Here is a 15,242-nt window from a genome sequence, read left to right on the forward strand (position 1 = left end):
GTCTTCTGAGGATATTCTATCCTAGAATGGATGAGATGAGAAAAGATGAAAAAATTGTTGTTTTTATCCTCCCCCTCAGCTGCCCCCCCAAAATGTTCTATCAGCCAAGAAACATACGCAGTGAATGGGGATCTTTAGTTAAAATCCAAAGGTGTGCCAAACTTAGCCATTTTCAAATTCAAGTTACATCTGCTGTAAAATAAGGCAATTTGTCACTGAATTGAAGTGAAGTGCTTCTGACCTTTTGAGCAGATAAGACACACAAGTACAATCTTACCCACCACCCCTTACTTTCCAAAATACTGTGATTCATGTCTAGAATATTGTTTTGGAAAAATGGCATTCAGACTTTTTAAACAAAGCACAGAGCAGTTCTCAACAGTAACAAAAATGACCTAACCCAAACACAAACCAAGCCATTTCATTGTTCTAATTTTGGTAATGCTAAGAAGATACGAATTCTGAACTGCAGGTAGCTGCATTATAGTGCTAGGTAACTTTGCTTTTTATATATGAAATTGGGTTTTTGGGGTTAATTCTGCATTTTGCTTAAATCATTCATTTTGAGCAAGTAGAAGGTTAGGTATGCTTAATCTGAAATTGATAGGCGGGTGAGACATTTATAGGTGTACACGTTGTTTGGTATTCATTTGTACAAATCTACCTAGTTATACAACCACAATTGTTACAACTAAAAAATGACAACATGAAATATAGCAGCCATTTTTCTCTCAAGAAGAGGAGCTTATAAATTTACTTGGTCCCAAGTATCTTCTACTTCAGCAATACATCAAACTGTGTAGTACCATCAGTCTGAATCAATTAGAAATTACTCAAAAAGTAACTTACATTTAAAAGCTTTGATTTGTTACCAGAGTTTGTTACATTTCTCGTCAATCTTATAAGACTGAAAGCAAAAAAGCAATAATGTGACAGTGATAGTGAAATGTAACTTTTATTGAGATTGATGAGAACCTATTTGCTACAATATTTGCTTTTAATAATTTAATTTTTCAAACACTGCAGAGAAAGCCATAAATATTTGATTATGAAGCTTCTACAATTTATATAACTTTGGTTTTAGCTGGTTCCTGATCTTTCAAATACACCTATATTATTTTTATAATAATCCCATTGAAAATACAGCTTTAGTTCTTAAATTAAGTTCCTTAATTGTGCCCCTGCATTTGATTAGCACATGCCTTATTAGTAAATAAGCATATACCAAGCACTTGTGGAAATAAAATGAGGAATGACAGCTCCCTTTTGCAAAATCTAAGTGAATGATTGAGGGCTGGATTCTAATGTTCAACTTCACAGAAATTTTTGGAAAGTTTCCTTTCACTAGCAGCATTCAGGTACAGCTGTGACCATTTGAAAAATATCTGAGTTATTTATAAGAAGTAAGAGCTGAAAGTGGAAATGAAAAATTTCCCATATTTAGTGAATTATATCATGAATGCCACTAAATTAATCTGTTTAGGCTTAATTGCATTTCTTAAATATATAAAGAACACAGATTCATCTGAAAGTGAATAGGGTGTTGGTACTTAAATGCACGATATTAAGAACTATTTTTTAAATATATAAAACAGTGGCTGTACATTTTATTTTATCTTTATTTTTAAAAGTTTTTAAAGATTTTATTTATTTGAGAGAGAGATAGCAAGAGAGAGAGCATGGGCAGGAGGGAGAGGGAGAAGCAGTCTCCCCACTGAGCAGGGAGCCTAATGTGGGGCTCGATTCCAGGACCCTGGGATCATAACCTGAACCAAAGGCAGATGTTTAAATAACTGAACCACCCAAGCACCCCTATTTTATTTTTAAAGACTTATTTATTTTAGAGAGAGAGAGAGCATGAGTGGGAGGGGCAGAAGAAGAGGGAGAGAGAATCTCAAGGAGACTCCACACAGAATGGGGAGCCTGAAACAGGGCTCCATCTCACAACCTTGAGATCACTACCTGAGCTGAAACCAAGAGTCAAAAGCTGAGCTGACTGTGCCACCCAGGTGCCCTGTGGGTGTACATTTTATTTTATTTATTTTATTTTTTAAAGATTTATGTATTTATTTTAGAGAGAGAGAGAGAGGGAAAACACACTAATGAGGGGAAGAGCAGAAGGAGAGAATCATCAAGAAGACTCCTTGCTGAGTGCAGAGCCCCACTAGGGGCTCTAGCCCACCACCCATGAGATCACAACCCAAGCCAAAACCAAGAATCTGACACTCAACCCACTGAGCCACCCGAGTGCCCCAATGGCTGTACATTTTAAATCATACTTCTCTTATAATAACAAACAGTATTTGGTTGCATTTGTAATTGATTCTGAAAATGTTAATATCAAAATCTTATGTGTTCACAAAATATGTCTCCAATGAGGGAATAAACAAATAAACTTACTGGTCATTTTTGCCTCATTAGGATCTTCTATAAATCCCTCTGTAGGAATTCTTCAGAGTGCTTTCTTTGCTTTGGTGTGGAAGCCTGGAGAATGAAGAGCTTCCCATGATATTTTGCAGGGCACAGCTACTACAGATGATTCTCATTTCCAATTGGCAGTTTTTATCTGGGCACTGAACTGGACAATCCATTTGGAAGTTAACTTAGTATTTAGCCATAATTACTTCTGCTGGAGTTTACTACCATCCATAGACAAATAGACTCTACTATTTTCACTGTGTTTCTTACTTTTTACTATGAAATTCAAACATTCAAGTTATTATTGGCAAACTTCTTAGCAAAATAGAGTTGTGTACAGTAAGCCCTGTGTATGTCTTGACTGTTTTTAATATACTTAAAATAGTTTAAAGTTCCAAACCCAGCTAAAGTATATCTGTACCATGTGTTTTCTTCCAGTAAAAGGGTAATATCTTTGAGAGTTCATGGCATACAGAAATATCAGCAATGTGGTGATGGATAAAATGTGTCCTAATTTTCAAAAGGAAGCAAGCAGATTTCATGTTCATTACCAAATTTTAGGATTAATTTATTAAACAGAGAGCAGTGATTACTAGAGCCAACATGGATTGACTTAGCAACTACATGCCCAACTTACACAATTTCTTTTTTTAAAAAAAATATTAGATTGTAGTAATAAGAATATTTAACACGAGATCTATCCTCTTAAATTTTTAAGTGTACAAAGCAATCTTGTTGGCTATAGGTAAAATATTGGACTGCAGATTTCTAAAACTTACTCATCTTGCCTAACTGATATTATATTTCCATTGATTAATAACTCCCCATGTCCCCCTCCTTATAGCTCCTGACAGCCACCAACACATCTAGATTCTATGAATTTGACTACATTAGATAACTCTTATAAGTTGAATCATGCAGTATATGTCTTTCTGTGATTGGTTTATTTTACTTAGCATAATGACCTCAAGCTTCATCCATGTTGTTGCATATTGAATAATTTCCTTCTTTATTGGGCCAAATAATAATCCATTGTACATATGTACATTTTCTTTATCCATTCATCTGTTGGTGTACATTTAAGTTGTTTCTACCTCTTGGTTATTGTGAATACTGCTGCAATAAACATGTCAGTGATAAATCCTGATTTCAATTATTTTTGGAAAATGCTCAGAAGTGGGATTGATGGATCATATTGTAGTTCTAATTTAATTTTCTGAGGAAACTCTATGCCAGTTTTCATAGTAGCTAAACCACTTTACATTCCCAACAGTGTATCGGAATTCCAATTTCTCCATATCTTACCAACACTTATTGTCTTCTGTTTATTTTGATAAATAGCTATCCTGACAGGAATGAAATTTTACTGATGATTACTGATGCTCAGCATTATTTCATATACTCACTGGCCACTTATATGTCTTCTTTGGAGAAATGTCTGTTCAACTTCTTAGTTCATTTTTTTTATTTACTTTTTTTTCTTAGGTCATTTTAAAAAAACTCTACTATTAGTTTTGTTTGTTTGCTGTTGTGTTATATGAGTTCCTTACATATTTTGCTATTAATATCTTATTAGATATATGGTTTGCAAACATTTTCTCCCATTCTGTAGGTTACCTTTTATTCTGTTGATTGTTTCCCTTGCTGTTCAAAAGCTTTTTAGTTCGATGTAGTTCTTTTTGTCTATTTTTTCCTGTGTTTTTGGTGTCATATTCATGAGATCATAGTCAAGATCAATGTCATAAAACTTTTCTCATGTTTTATTATAGGAATTTTACAGCTTCAGGTCTTGTGTTTAAGTCTTTAAACCATTTTGATTCAATTTTTTGTTTATGGTGTAAGATAAGGTTCCAATTTCATTTTTATATGTGAATATCCAGTTTCCCTAACATCATTTGTTGAAGATACTATCCTTTTCCCATTTTGTATTCTTGGGGCAAAGATCACTTGACCAAAGATATGTGGATTTATTTTTGGTCTATTTCATTGGTCTATGTGTCTGTCTTTATGCCAGTACCATACTGTTTTGTTTATTGTAGCCTTGCAATATATTTTGAAATCAGGAAGTGGTATTCCTCAACCATCAGCTCCAGATTGATTTGGCTATTCATGGTCTTTTGTGGTTTCATATGACCTTTAGAATTATTTTTTCCATTTATGTAAAAAATACCATTGTGGTTTTGATAAGGATTGCATTGAATCTGCAGATTACTTTGGAAAGTATGAATGATATTATGTCTTCCAGTTCATGAACACAGGATGACTTCTCATTTTTTGTGTATTTAATTTATTTCATCACTGTGTTCTAGTTTTTAGTACAAAGGGCTTTCACTTCCTTAGTTAAGTTTATTCTTGAGTATTTTATTATTTTTAATGCTATTGTAAATGGCATTTTCTTAATTTCCTTTTCTGATAGCTTGTTGTTAGTGTATAAAATACAACTAATTTTTGTGTGTTGATTTTGTGTCCCAAAACTTAACTGGATTTATTTGTTCTAACAATTTTTTTAAAGATTTTATTTATTTATTTGAGAGAGAGAATGAGATAGAGAGAGAGAGCATGAGGGGGGGAGGGTCAGAAGGAGAAGCAGACTCACCACTGAGCAGGGAGCCCAATGCGGGACTTGATCCTGGGGCTCCAAGATCATGACCTGAGCCGAAGGCAGTTGCCAACCAACGGAGCCACCCAGGTGCCCTGTTCTAACAATTTTTTAATGGAGTTTTTAGGGTGTTATTTATATGAGATTATGTCACCTGCAAGCAGGGATAATTTTACTCCTTCCTTTCTGATTTAGATGCCTCTTTTTCTTTTCTTTCCTAATTGCTCTGGATAGATCTTTCAGTATTATTTTGAATACATGTGGCAAGAATGAACATCCTTGTCTTTTTTTCTAATCTTATACAAAATATTTGTCTGAATTTGGCATCAGAGTGATTTTTATTTCATAAAATGAGTTTAGGGATGTTCCCTCCTCTTCAGTGTTTTGGAAGAGTTTGAAGAGGATTGACATGAATTCCTTTTCAAATGTTTGGGAGAATTTACCAGCAAAGCCATTGGGTCTGGTCTTTTTGTTTGGGGGCATTTGATTACTGACTCAATCTCCATGTAGTTATAGGTCTGTTCAGACTTTCTATTTTTTCATGATTCAGACTTGGTAGGTTGTATGGTTCTGTGAATTTATTAATTTCTTCTAGATTATCCAATTTGTTTGCATATAATTGTTCACAGTAGTCTCTTATGATTCTTTTTTTTTCCATGGAATCAGTTGTAATATTTGTTCTTTAATATCTGATTTTATTTAAATCTCTCTTATTGGGATGCCTGGGTGGTTCAGCCAGTTAATCATCTGCCTTTGGTTCAGGTTATGATCTTGGGCTCATGGGATTGAGCCCCATGTCTGTCTCCCTGCTCAGCAGAGTCTGTTTTCCCTCTCCTTCTGCCCAGTCCCACCACCCTGCTCATGCTCTCTCTCTCTCCTTCTGCCCAGTCCCACCACCCTGCTCGTGCTCTCTCTCTCTCTCTCCCAAATAAATAAATAAATAAAATCTTTAAAAACAAATAAACAAACAAATAAATCTTAGTTTAGTTAAAGTTTTTCCATTTTATCTTTTCAAAAAACCAACTTGTTGATTTTTTCTATTATGTTTCCATGCTCTTGTTCATTAATTTCCACTTTCATTTTTCTTTCTTTTTTTTAAGTTTTTTTTTTTTTTGACAGAGAGAGCACAAGCAGAGGGAGAGAGAGGGAGAAGCAGGTTCCCCCCTGGGCAGAGCCCCATGTGGGACTCGATCCCAGAACCCTGGGATCATGACCTGGGCCGAAGGCAGCCGCTTAACCAACTGAGCCACTCAGGTGTCCTGCTTTCATTTTTCTAATTTCCTTTGTGTGCTAAATTTGGGCTTAATTTGTTCTTATTTTTCAAGCTCTTTGTAGTATAATGTTAGATAGTCTATTTAAGATCTTTTTAAAAATTTTTCAATGTAGATGTTTATTTTTATAAACCTTCCTCTTAACACTGCTTTTGCTTCATTCTATAAGCTTTAGTATGTTCTGTTTCATTTAATTTGTCTTGAAATTATACTTCTTTAAATTTCTTCTTTGACCCATTGGTTGTTGTTTACTTTCCATATATTTGTGAATTTTTCAGTTTTCTTCCTATTATTGATTTCTAGTTTCATATTGTGGTCAAAAAAAAGATACTAGACATTATTTTCATTTTCTTGAATTTGTTAAGCTTTGTTTTGTGACCCTAACATGTGATTCATCTTGAATATATTCTGTGTATGTTTCAGAAGAATGTGTAGTCTGCTGCTATTGGATAGAATTCTCTGTATATGTCTGTTAGCTCCATTTGTTCTATAATGTTATTTAAGTCCTCTATTTCCTTATTGAATTTCTGTCTAGATGTTCTTTTGACTCTTGAAAGTAGGGTATTGAATTCTCCTACTGGTTGTATTGTTGTCTACTTTTCCCTTCAGTTGTGTCAATGTTTGCTTTACATATTTAGGTGTTCAGATATATATTTCTAATTGTGATACTTTCCTAGTGGATTGACACTTTCATCATTATAAAGAGTTCCTCTTTGTCTCTTGTGGCACTTTTTAGACACTTAAGTGTATTTAATCGGGCATAATTTTAATCACTCTTGCTCTATTTGGGTTACCATTTGCATGTAGTATCTTTTCCATCCCTTAACTTTCACCCTATATGTGTTCTTAAATCTAAAATGAGTTTCTTGTGGACAGCATATAGTTGGGTCTTGTTTTTTTAATCTAATCAGTCATTCCATGCCTTTTATTTGAAAAATTTAATCCATTTACATTGAAAGTAATCATCAATGGAAGGATTTAATTGTCTTTTGTTAGTCTTGTAGTTATTTTGTCTGTCTTTTTCTGTCTTGCTGCCTTCCTTTGCATTTTGCTGTGGTTTTTTGTATTGATATGCCTTTTTCTCTGTTTCTTTCATGTAATTTCTATATATGTTTTGTTTTGTGAACCTTAAGAATTACATAAAATATCTTATAGTTGTCACAGTTTATTTTAATCTGATAACAACTTAACTTCAATCACATAGAAAATCTCTACTCTTTATCTCCCACAACACACTTTATGTTTTCATTGCCAAAATTTACATCTATTTATATTATGTATCTTTTAATATATTTTCAGTTATAGCTTGTCTTTTAACTTTTATAGTAGAATTAACAGTGATTTACCTACTACCATTACATTAATACAGTGTTCTGTATTTGCCTATATACTTAACCTTAACCAATGAGTTTTATACTTTCTTCTGTTATCAAGTTGTTGTTTTGCTTCCTTTTGTTCAACTTGAAGAACTTCCTAACATTTCTTATGAGGCAGGTCTAGTTGTAATAAACTGCCTAAGCTTTTGTTTCTTTATCTCTGCTTCATTTTTGAAGGACAGTTTTTCCAGATATAATGTTCTTGGGTAGAATTTTTTTTTTCTTTCAGAACTTTTAATATATCATCCCACTCCCTTTTATACTGCATGGTTTCTGCTGAAAAATTCACTAATAGTTTTATGAGGACCTCCTTGTACATGACGAGTCACTTTTGCTGTTTTCAATCTTCTCTCTTTTTTGTCTGACAATATCTGAGTGAAAATTTTTTTCAATTCATCTTATTTAGTGTCTTTGGGCTTCTTGAAACTAGATGCCCATTTTGTTCCCTAGGTTTGGGAAGTTTTCAGTCATTGTTTTCTTTTATTAAAAATCTCTTCCAGTTTTATTGAGAAATAATTGACATACATCACTAAGTTTAAAGCATACATCATGATGTTTGATTTACACATGTTGTGAAATGAATACCACAACAGGTTCAGCAAACATACATCTTCTCATATAAATAAAATAAAAAGTAAAGAATAAAGGAAAAAATAATTCTCCTTTGATGAGATTTTTAGAATTTATTTCCAGGGTGCCTGAGTGGCTGTGTCAGTTAAGTGTCTGCCTTCAGCTCAGGTCATGATCCCAGGGTCCTGGGATTGAGCCCAGCAACAGGGTCCCTGCTCTGCAGGGTGACTGCTTCTCCCTCTCCCTCTGCCTGCTGCTCTCCTTGCTTGTGTTTTCTCTCTCCCTGTGTGTCAAATAGATAAATAAAATCTTTAAAAAAGAATTTATTCCCAACTTTTCTATATATCATACAGTAGTGTTAGCTATAGGCATCACGGTGCACATTAAATTCCTAGTACTTATTTGTATCTGGAAGTTTGTACCTTTTGACCACCTTCTTCTAATTTCCCCTCCCCAAAACCTTTTCCTCTGTAATCACAAGTCTAATCTTTTTTTCTATGAGTTTGTTTAGATTCCACATAAAAGAGACTATACAGTATTTGCCTGCCTCTGTCTGATATATTTCACTTATCATAATGTCTTCAAGGTCCATCCATATTGTCACAAATGCTAGGATTTCCTCATTTTTATGACTAAATTATATACATATATACTTAATATATATTAATATATATTATGTATATATCTCACAACTTCCTTTTATGACTGAATAATATATATATAATGTATATATCTCACAACTTCCTTATCCATTCATCCAGGATATTTGACAATGGAAAAAAGAATACTCAATGGAGAAAAGATAGTCTCTTCAATAAATGGTACTGTAATAATTGGATATTTACATGTAAAATAATGAAACTGGGCCCATACCTTATATCACTCACAAAAATTAACTCAAAATAAAAAAAAAATACTTAAATGTAAAACCTGAAACCAGGACCTCTCCAGTTTGTTGTTTAGGGAACTGAATAAGACCTGAGTGTGCACTGAATTCCCTGGGCAGGTGAGTCCACCAGTTTTGCTTTGCAGACAAAGGAAGCCATAGACCGTGCTCTCTGTTTAAGTGTCACTGTCTGTAGAGGTATTGAATGGGCTATGCCACTTCCTGTGTTCTCTGGTTAAGTTCCCTGCTTGGATAGGTTGAAGGCTGTATTCAGTGCTTGTAGGGTCAAGAATTAGATTTCCTGTCTGGGCATAGCAAGAAAATAAAATTCTCTTATCTTAACTCAAGCCAACTTGCAAGTTCCCTGGCTGAACAGGGCCACTGGCTTTGCCTTGACAACTATGAGTTTTGTCTGCCTTTCTCTCAGCTTAAGTGTGATTGGACCACACAGCTTTCAGTTGTTTTCATTAGCCTTTCTGGTCAGAATGGGCCAGAAGACACTCTCCACAGAGGGTGGGGTTATTTCTCAGCCTTCTTTCCTGGACAGAAGAGAGATGGGCCACTCTAACCTACTCTCAGTTTTTCAAATAAAATCTTGCTTTAGAAGGGGCTAGGAGCAACCCTCAACCTTTCTATGAATGAATCCTTCTGCCTGTGCATAGCACAGGAAGCTTCCACTCCCAGTACTGGCTTTGCTCTGGAAGCAATCGATGCTGCCCACTTGACTCTTGGCTTCAGTGCCACTGGGTTATACAGCTTCTAGGAGTTATTACCAGCACTTTTGATAGGTAAGACTGGAAGGCACTCTTCATAGTGGGTGGGGCTGTGACTCAGCAACTTGTCTAAGCATGGGCAAACCAAGTTCTAGGGCAAGGGAAACTCCGCATTTGAGGATATCAATCAGGCAGACCAGCACCCCACTGATCCTTGATTAGAGTGTGCCTTTGACTTGGTTCTGCAGATGAATAAAACTTCTGGCTGAGATTACTATTTAGGCACTGCAGGTATGAACTTTATGTGCCAAAATCTATGTGTGGATTGTTTCAAACCCCTCCTTGATTCTTCACCACAGATTCCCAGTGGCTGGGCCCTACATATTCCCCTGAGATCCTTATGGTGCAAGGCCAGAGTAAGGGTTTCCACAGAGTGAGCCACAATGACTGGGGAAACTGGTTGCACACCACCCTTGGGTTTTCTTTTCTCACTGGAGAAACTGGAGACTCAAGACAGACCTCTCTGTGTGATATTGCACTGTCCTGGGGGAAAGGCAATGTGATCAAGGTGTAGCTGCTTTTCTTACACTTCTAATGCAATGTAATTTTACCTTCTGAGGTAGAATGGGAAGCTTCAGACTCAGACCCATGTTCTAGTATTATCTCAATGGTGTCTTGTTTTGAGTAGATGTTAGTTGTTCTTGTGAGGGGGAACAAATTCATAAACAACATATGTTGCCATTTTGGGGACATTACTCTTAGTCATTATTTTTTTAAATAAGCTTTCTGGTCTTTTCTCTCTCTTCCCCATCTGTGTGACTCCATAATACTTGATGGTGTCCTTCTGTCCCTCAAACTTTTTTCACTCCTCTTCATTATTTTTCTGCCTCTGACAGAATTATTTCCAATAACCTGTCTTCAACTTTCCTGACTCTATCTTCTGCTTGATCTAGTCTGTTGTCCAACTCCTCTAGTGAATTTTTCAGTTTAATTATTGTATTCAGCTGCATAATTTATATTTGGTACTTTTTTAATATTTTCTATCTCTGTTGAAATTTTTATTTTGTTTGTGCATTGTTTCTTGACCTTAGTGAGCATCTTTATGAATTATTTGAATTCTCTGCTAAGTAATGCATATATTTCTATTTCAATAAGGTTGATTTCTGGAGATTTATCTTATTCTTTTGTTTGGAACATTTTTGCCCAATTATTCATTTTCCCATTTAGTCTCTGTGTTGGAGCCTGCACATTGGGGAAATAAGTCATCTTTTCAGACCTCACACAGGAAAAAAAAATCCCACCAATCATATTAGCTAGAGATTCTGGGATCCTTTCAAAACTTTGTGCTAACTTAACATATTTTCTTTGTTCTTTGCAGTCCTTGTATGCTAGGTCTCATTGGTCCACCAGGACAAGAGAGACCAAAACCAGTTCTTTGGGCAGTATCCAGAAAAGTTGGATCATTGGACATTATATCCAACTCTTCCTTCCTGGGAGAATTTGGGAGCTGGGTTTTTTATCTGTTCACTCTGTGCTAAACTGGGTGGTGGTGGCAGGGGTTTATGTCAACTGCCGTTCCAAATATAGATTTATGTTCTTACTTGCCCCCAGGGGGATAGGTTTTTGAGATTCCATCAACACTCTGAGAAAGGAAAGTTAGAAGCTAGTCCTTTGAACAACCCTCAGAAGAGTTGGGCTTTGGATGCTTGGAACAACTCTTCTCCTCTCTAGGGAGAAGCAGACAGCTGTGGGTTTTTGTGTACTCCCTCTGTGATGAGCCAGGGAGAGCAACCATGGCTTTTAACAGCCCAGGCTACCATTTTTATTCTCCCCTAGGTGGCTGGACCCATCAGAGTTCCAAGACTGTTAAGAGAAACGCCAGTTTTCTTTTTTTTTTGGACAGCCTTGGAGATGTTGGAGCATTGGATGCATGGATCAACTTTTTCTCTCCCCAAAGGGAAGTTGAGAGCTGGGATTTTCATCTGCTTGCTCTCTGCTGAGCAGTGGGAAGGGGTATAACTTCTATCAGCTGGATCTGTCAGAGTTCCTAGACTGACATATTAGAATCTAGTCCTCTGGGGAGCCTTTTTGGAAGTTTGGGCACCTCACATGTGTACTAACTCTTTCCTTCCCCTGGGAGAAGCTTGGTACTAGCAGATCTCTTCCTGATCATATGCCACAGTGCTGAGAATAGGGATTTTGGTGAGAGAGTATCCTGAATCTACTCATTGGTTTCCATGTGTCTAATTTCATGTTTGCTTGGAGATACAGGAGCCTTTCAATTAGTTTCTGGATTTCTCACAAAGGGAATTTGTCCATGAATTGTTGCTGAATAGGTGTGTTTGTAGGGGGAAAGGAGGGTCCAGGGCTTCCTCTTCACCATCTTGCTGATGTCACACCACACATTATTTCCTTTTATGGTAGGCTTGCTAGAGTTATATTTATCCTTGATTTTTGGAATACTTTGGACAAAATTTCTTGTTATAACTTAGTGGAAGAAAATTGAGGTACATGGGCTGAATAATGCTGACTAGATTACTCTACTCAAAAATAATAAACATATTATTTCCAATCTGAAGGCCAAATTTTATTTTTTTAAAGATTTTACTTATTTATTTGTGAGAGAGAGAGAAAGAGAGAAAGAACATGTACAAGCAGGGGGGAATGGCAGGCTGAGAGAGAAATAGACTCTCTGTTGAGCAAGGAGCCAGATGTGGGACTTGATCTCAGAACCCTGGATCATGACCTGAGCTGAAGGCAGACAATTAACCGACTGAGTCACCCAGGCATCCCTAAGGCCAAATTTTAAAGATATGTCCCAAAGCTTTGTTTTGACCTTTTCAATTTGAACCTAAAAAAAAAATTAAAGGCCTTGATGCAAACATGTAAATTATGCTTATATGGATAGTTAGTATGGTGGATATTGGAAGTCAGCATTTGGGTGCCATATTTTAGGAAGAACTTGAGCTCAGTGAAAAATGAGAAACCTGCTGGTGAAAAAGGAATGTTACCTGAGGAACTTTAAGGACTAGAAGAAGGTTAGCCTGGAGAATAGAAATTTTGAGAAGAGAGTATGAGATCTATTTCCTATAGTTCAAATCATACTACTATATGCTATATTTAGACTGAATCTGTATTGTTTAAAGAAAAGTAGAACATAGAAAAATTGATGGAAATTACAGAAAACCAGATTTGAATAAAAGAACAATTTTCTAATAATGGAATATTCTGCTTCTCATAGCTTGTCAAATTCCTCATCGCTAGAAATGATTTAGCTCAGGTTGGATGACCCTTTGCATACCATGCTATAGAAAGGATTAGGATATTGGATGGGTAGCTATTTACTCTAGATTAATTCTGAAATCACTTTGTCTCTTAGGTTTTACTAAGAGGAGGCTATGGTTACTTTCAAATGTGTCCTGCCATTCCTCCTGAATCATAGTCTTAATTGATGAAAACAAATATTTTAACAGGATATAATATTATCAATGACTGAAAATGTACAGAATGTTTTTTTTTAAGATTTTAGTTATTTATCAGAGAGAGAGAGACAAAGGCAGGCAGAGGGAGAATCAGGCTCCTTACTCAGCAAGGAGCCCAATGTGGGACTCGATCCCAGGACCCTGGAATCATGACCTGAGCTGAAGGCAGATGCTTAACCGACTGAGCCACCCAGGCGTCCCTGTACAGAATGTTTTTAACAAAGATATATATCTTAGGTAAATGTCAAGTTTGAAGGTGTGGCTATAAGAGAAAAAAAAAGAAGAGGAAATGAAGGACAACAGGCAAGGAAATTAATGAGGTTAAGGTCTTAAAGGTGGGAACGTAGGTGACAAATGCATTTCCAAAGGATCATATGAATAAGGAGTTGTGAGCGACTTAAGGGCATTAAATTGGTACAGTTCCATGGAAAATATGTCAGAATTCATTTGAAGTCCCATTTGAAACTAGGAGATTACATTTAACTCTTGAATATCTCATTTTGTTTTAAGAACATTATTGTGACTAACACACACTGCCAAATACAGCCCACACTTTTGAAGCATGTGTTCAGTTGTGTTTATCCAATTAGTACAGAATTTAACTGGAGTTTTACCTATTTGTCATTTTGTATCTATAAAGGGGGAAAAAAGCTAAAATTCCAATTGAAGAATAAGCTAAGGTCTAAGAGAAAGGTCAGAACTAGATCATATTTGTTTGAAATGGCTTATTCACCACAACTCATGAATTTAATTAATATTTAATACAATTTTACTATATTATTTTTCTTTCCTTATCACTTCTATACTTCTTAAACTAATACATTACCACTATGGTATCACTGGTAAACAACTTAACAAAGTTTTAGGGTGGGACTGTTACACGATATAGTGATTTATTTTTATTGTTGAAAAAGAAGATGTATACTTCTCAAAATGTTATTGTATATTAAAGTTACAAAAGGAGAGACTGAAAAGAATGTTTAATGCTAAAATCCCAGAGAAATTAGAAATTGAAACTTGGGATCAACAAAGTAAAAAAGAAAAAAACATAACCTATGTACTTTGATTACTCTATTTTCATTAAACCAGTGTTTCGTTTCCTTTTAGTCATTCTCAGGGTAAGAAGGGACACTAAGCATGAATTCGCTTTGCCAGAATACATGGACAGACAAAATCCAAGTGGTATTTTATAAATGACATTATGTAAATAAATGAAACACTGCCTAAATTACTAAATGCTCATTGCAATATTCTGCTTTGTTTTTTATAAATATTTTATAGAAAAACTTAATCAAAGCTACTTGGAGACAGGAAATTAGAGGGTTTATGCTACTTTAATCATTTATAGTATAATGGTTAAAAATATGCTCTTGATTCTAACACTCAGGGCTTGAATATACACTTGAGCAAGTTATTAAATAAATCACCATGTGCCTATCTCCTAATCTGTAAAGTGGGCAAAACAGTATGACCTAATTTTTAGACTTTCATGAAATTTAAAAAGGATACTCCATGAAAAGCATTTAGCAGTGCCTGGTACAAAGTAAGCACTCAATAATGGTTATTGTTATCATTAATAATCATATCTATCTACCCTAACAGTGGAGTTCTGTCTTTACAGACCATTCAGCCAATCTACCTCTGCTGATAGAAGCAGTTAAAATTCAAATTCTGAAAACCAATGTTTAGTTTTCCACAATTGGGCTTTCCTTCCTACTTCAGATTTAGGGGAAAAAAAGTAGTCTACAGACTAGAGTTTGAAAAGTCTTTCTGTATTAAATGGAAAGCTGTCTACAATTAAAATTTTTTGAATTATAAAAAGAAAAGGTAAAATTTTATAATCATCTAGAAAAAAACACACACATATCCTTTTCCAATTAAGAGGAGTAAAAATCATGCCATATTCAAATAGTCTTGGACTCCATTA

This window comes from Eumetopias jubatus, unplaced genomic scaffold (genome assembly GCF_037043125.1).
Source record: "Eumetopias jubatus isolate StellerSeaLion01/CBP00866 unplaced genomic scaffold, mEumJub1_p1.0 scaffold_11, whole genome shotgun sequence".
Taxonomy (NCBI): Eukaryota; Metazoa; Chordata; class Mammalia; order Carnivora; family Otariidae; genus Eumetopias; species Eumetopias jubatus.